Below are 6,000 nucleotides of genomic sequence, written 5' to 3'. Positions count from 1 at the left end.
GCAGTGAGTGATTTTTTCTTTGTCTCACGTTAGATTAGGATTAATGCCAGATGGCAGCAGGTATTAGGGTGCTATCACTTTAAGGCCAAATGCACAGATCCAATATACTGAAACACATTCTATTTTCTCCCAACTGTTTATGTTCACTTCACCTTGTTTGTTTCTGTAGTTACATAATAGTTTCACGTCTAGTTTACTTTCCTTTGTTCTACCCCTTTATATATCGTGGTGTTTCAGTTGTTTTTGGTCAGTTCTCGTTTATGCATTATGTGGTTTGTGTTATTCTCCAGCATGTTCATTCAGAGTTTTTGGATTATTAATAAAGCCTGTTTTGTTTTTGAATCTTCTTTGTCGTCTTGCCTACTCACCACATTGTAACATTTATATGGCTAATTAATTGATGGTTTGTGTGTTTGATGAAACAAGTTTTAGAAACAATTTTTAGAAGAGTTATAGTTTTGAATGAAGGGTTTGCTTTTGCAAGAGATGCGTGACGTTTTGCATGCGTGCATGTTTTGTGTGTATTGTGTCGAGAAATTAAGACAGTTTCAGAAAGTGTAAACAAGTAAAAAAAAACTAATATCATAATAAAATATATTTATTTGTTACTACTGTAAAGCTTTATTAAATTATTATGGGATCTCATTCAATGCTTTCAGAATCATTACTTTTAAAAATTATTTTATTTCTGTATTTTTAAAATGAACATTTAAAATGACAGTACATTTATTGAAAAAATTAAGTCTCATTTATCAAAAAAAAAAACCAAAAGAGTGCAAACTTTGTTAAAGTGATTGTTTTGAACACGTATAAAAAAAAATTAGCCTAAGTATTTGTATCAATACTTTGTGCCTTTTGCCCCATGCTGGTTTGCCTTTGACCCAATGTGTGGGGTAAAAGGCCCACCTTGCCACCTCATATATTTATAAGATTTTTAAACAAACCTTTGTTATGATTAATTTTTACACAAAATCCGTTGATACATAAATGTAAATTTTTCTTAGGGTGTGCCTTTAGGCCCGTTGTACTAATATCATATCTATATCTATATATATCTATATATATATATATCTGTATATATCTATATCTATATATATATATATATATATATATATATATATATATATATATATATATGCTTATTAAAAATTTAACCTTTCATTGAAGTAAAAGAATTGAAAGTGGGGGTAAATCACATTATAAAATAAATGCTTTTCTCCAAAACACGCTGGCCATAATTATTGGCTCCCTGTTATTAAATACTTTTTGCAACCTCCTTTTGCCAAGATAACAGATCTGAGTTTTCTTCTATAATGCCTGATGAGTTTGGAGAATAACTGACAACAGATAAGAGACCATTCGTTCATACAGAATCTCTCCAGATCCTTCAGATTCACAAGTTTATGTTGGTGCTTCTTCTGTTCAGTTCACCCCACTCATTTTCTATAGGGTTCAGTTTAGGGGACTGGGACGGTCATGGCAGAAGCTTCATTTTGTGCTCAGTTACCCATTTTTGTGTTGATTTTGATGTTTGTTTTGGACCGTTGTCCTGATGGAAGATCCAACCACGGCCCATTATAAGATTTCTAGCAGAGGCAGTCAGGTTTTGATTTTTTATCTGTTGGTATTTGCTAGAATTCATAATACCATGTATCTGAACAAGATGTCCAGGACCTCCAGCAAAAAAATAGGCACACAACATATAAGATCCAGCAGTATATTTAACCGTAGGCATGGGGTACATTTTATCCCTGTTTTCAACAAACGCATCTGGTGGGTTTGCTGCCAAAAAGCCCTTTTTTTGTTTCATCTGACCATAGAATCTGGTCCCTTTTGAAGTTCCAGTCATGTCTGACAACTGAATATGCTGGAGTTTATTTTTGGAGGAGCGAGGAGTATTTTTCTTGAAACCCTCCCAAACAACATGTGGTTGTGTAAAGGTTGTTTGATAATTTTTTTAGGCTTTCTGACCCCCAAGACTGAAGTAATCTCTGCAATTCTCCATCTGTGATCCTTGGAGAGTCTTTGGCCACTCAAACTTTCCTCCTCACCATGCATTAAGATAATATAGACACACGTCCTCTTCCTGGCAGATTCGTAACATCTTTAGTTGATTGGAACTCAATTATTGCCCTGATGGTCAAAATGGGGATTTTCTATTTTGTGATGCTCAACAATCTTTTGATGCACATCAGAACTATATTCTTTGGTTTTACTCATTGTGATGGATGATTAAAGAAATTTGGCCTTTGTGTATTCGTCATATTTAAAACTCCTGTGAAACAAGAAGTCATAGCTAGACAATTTAATGTTCCTAGTCACTCTGGTGTGCTAAATAAAGGTAAATATTAATGGGAATATACTTCAGAGATACTTTACTCGTAAAAAATTCTAGGGGTGACAATAATTGTGGGCGACAAAAATATTTCATAATGTGATTTCCTCCCCACTTTCAATTCAATGAAAGGTTAGATTTTTGCGGGCGGTAAACTCCGTTTTAAAGGGTCGACTCATTGGTTAAGAGATGATCAAAATGGTTTGATGCATTTAAAAGCTGAGTTTTTAAGCTTTAAAATGATACCTAAATGTTATTCAATTAAGTGGTTGCTTAGTAATTAGTAATTAGTAGAAGGGAAGGTGTACCGCCGGCGTTACACTTTGGGATTAAAGGCAGGTGCTTCATAGCTAATTGTCATCCATATTATATATACACTAGGGCTGGGGGAATTAACGCGTTAATCTTTGCGATTAATTTGAAATGTTTAACGCGTTAAAAAAAAATAACGCAATTGACGCAGCACTTTTTTTTTTTGCCTCGTTTTAATGATTTCCTGTTGCGTCTGCTATTAAAAAGGCCGAAATATGCCGTCCCGCCCCTCCATGTTCGGCGGTCAGGTTTCATTCTCGGGCAGCTTTCATGAGCGGGTCTTTTCCGCTCGGTATGTGCGTCGCGCTCTGTGCTCCGCGCGTGTGTGTGTGTGTGTGTGTGTGTCGGTCGGTCGGTCGGCGCGCTCTGTGCTCCGCGTGCGTGCGTGCGTGCGTGCGTGTGTGTGTGTGTGTGTCGGCTCGCTCTGTCGTTAATGGCCCAGCAGCGGCGAGCTCTCCGTTCCGTGTGTGTGTGTGTGTGTGTGTGTGTGTGTGTGTGTGTGTGTGTGTGTCGGCGGCTCTGTCGTTAACGGCCCAAAGGCTTCAATCATGTACTAAGCACTGGAAAAGTAAAGTCCACTCAAGTAACGTGAAATTTCTCTGTTGACTTCTGTTTGCTGAGCTGGTATAGCCATGCTGGGCAACAATGGTAAAATGACCTGCTCTGATCACATGCTCTGGTAATAATAGCTTTGTAGGACTATATTTTGTTTTAATAATTAATAAAATAATAATAATAATCTGTTAAATTGATTATGTTGATTGATTATTGAAAAAGAATAATATATTGATATATTGATGTTTAATATTTTAATATAGGGCTATTTTCTGTTCCCTTTTTTTCCTGTGTTGTTTAATTAGGTGATTCTAAGTTTAAATATTGATGATTACAAGCTTGGGGGGGAAGCGCAATTAATTGCAATTAATTACAGAAATTGTGCAATTAATTAGTTAATTTTTTTTAATCGATTCCCAGCCCTAATATACACACATTATATATATATATATATATACACTAGGGATGTCAATTTTCACAAATTCCCATGATCGATCGTCATTTAAATTAACGATCAATTAATCGTTAGCCTTAATACTGCGATATGCGTCTACTGCAGTAGCTTTGGCCAACAGCATGACAGGGTCTGCAAATGCTGCTCAAAACGCTATGTTCCTCACCAAATCAATGAGAATGGTTTTAAATATAAATAAAGGGCTAGTAGGATTGTAAAATGTTTCGATGTGATTGATAATTAAATTAATTATTTAATAATCAAATATAACTACTAATACAACGTGTCACCAACGCCGCCTCATATGCGCTTAGAATGTGACTGTTGTGGACGCGCTCTTCCTGGAACAACTGCACGCGCTGAATGAATCTGCTACCGTTAAACTGGAGCACTTTGTTAGCACGTTATTTATCTAAAAGAAACGCATCCTATATGAGATTAATCAGATATATTCAAAATAAACATAATATTACAAATTATATCTGCACAAAATGACGCAAATTCATGCACAAGTGAACTTGAACTAAGTTAATTCACAATGTTTTATTACAATATTGTTCTCTTTATAATGTTATGTAATATTTCAGTCCCAAATTAGTCATTATTAGTCGTGCACTGCCGTTTGAGCTGCGCACGCTGAAGCTGACGCTTTACTACATTAATTCTTAACCAAATGCATCCAATATGAGATAAATCAGATATGGATAGGCATACACAAAATAAACAGTATTACAACTTACATTTGCACAAAACAAAAGGCTGCGAATGCACACGCAAACTTATAGTCATGATGGTGTAAAATGGTCCCAAACATAACTCCGGGGCGTTCGCTTTACATGTTTCGCGGTTGAGCAGCACGCACGCGCATGAAGACCTGCTTAATCGATAAGTTGTATCGATTAAATGTATTATCGACAATTAATCGATCGTCGATTAATCGTTGACATCCCTAATATATACACACACATATATACATATATATATATAAAAAAACGGAGTGTATAACGTCCGCGGGTGCCACCTATTTACGAAAAAATCAATATTTTTCAAAACTACAAAAAATAGGTGTCATTTGAAAGTTTAGAGTCTGACCTTTACAATGCATGTAGCCAAAAACAATGCCAATTTGATTAACTCCTAAGTAGTGCCGAGTTATTTGCTGATAATAAAATAAATAAATATTTTTTTTTACCATGTACAAAATATGTCAAAAACATCAACAGCTCAGATAGTCATGTGTCATGTCATTTGAAAGGTCTCACGGAGCAAAATACAAGCATAATTGTTTTGGGCTTTGACTAAACCTGAGTGAGTATTTGTACGTGAAGCCCTGCAAGACCCACATGTAAATCAAATACGGATATGGCATTTGTCACGTTTTCGTAACTTCATGAAACATGCTCCAATTGTGGAAAATGGCACATCATTATTTACAGCAGATTCTCACAATTAAAACACATTCCATTGTGTCGATCATGAGACATTCCTCACAGAGTTATGACAAGTTTTGCGTCATTCTAAGCAGGAAGTCCCATATCTTTGTAGAGGGGTTGAGACTACAAACACTTGTTCCTCATCTTTCCCAGGGGGTGGGACCCACTCACGTTACAGACCAATTACAGATCAGTGGGTGGGACTTCACTTTCTGAAACTAAAAGCAATATCCTCCATCTTGTTTGGAAGCTAAGCTAACAGGCGCTGTGGAGCCAGATGTGAAGTTACGACAATAGCAGAGGGTACTCAATATGATATAGAAGAAGAGGATTTCGAAAGTTTGATGCTCGATTCAGGTGTTTGTGGCTACCTTCACGAGCCGCATTATGGCGAAGAGCAGCCGAGGCAGAACAGGGCTCCAGAGTGCGATAAAACATTTTCCTAGGTTGCACCGGTGCACCTAACGTCCTCGCATCCGCTGAGAATCTCCACGAACGAAGCACTTGTTCAACTTTGACGGAACTCACACCCATGGTTGGATCATATCGTGGTCTAAACCAATCAGAGACAGATGGGGCGGGTTCTTGCCTCTGATTGGCTGTGGTCCAGATATTCCTGTATGCCTACACTGCTCCGTGCTGTGAGACTGAAATTGCGACCTGAGCCCTCATTTACACTGTCAGTGAAATGTGACCCAATTCCGATTATTTGCTCATATGTGTCACAGATCGGATGTGTTCTATGACCGTGTAAACAGGAAAAAAACGCATGCATTCGGATATTTCGAGATCGGTTTCAGGTGGGGATGTGCACGAATATTAGAACATTCGATATGTAATTATTATTCGAAAAATAAAATACTATTGGAATTTTATCGAATTTATGAAGCCGTAAATGCTTTGCGGGCTGT

At 36.9% G+C, this 6,000-nt stretch overlaps 1 protein-coding gene across 1 annotated transcript in view; it reads right to left on the bottom strand.

Moving 5' to 3' along the window:
- LOC309485823 (large ribosomal subunit protein eL19-like) overlaps positions 1-6,000 on the bottom strand; it is a 60,803-nt gene that overhangs the window by 16,912 nt on the left and 37,891 nt on the right. The window lies entirely within an intron of this gene.

This window comes from Leuciscus leuciscus (assembly GCF_965113295.1).
Source record: "Leuciscus leuciscus genome assembly, chromosome: 21".
NCBI lineage: Eukaryota > Metazoa > Chordata > Actinopteri > Cypriniformes > Leuciscidae > Leuciscus > Leuciscus leuciscus.
Note: the sequence above shows the minus strand (reverse complement) of the source record. Positions and strands in the feature narration are given on the sequence as shown.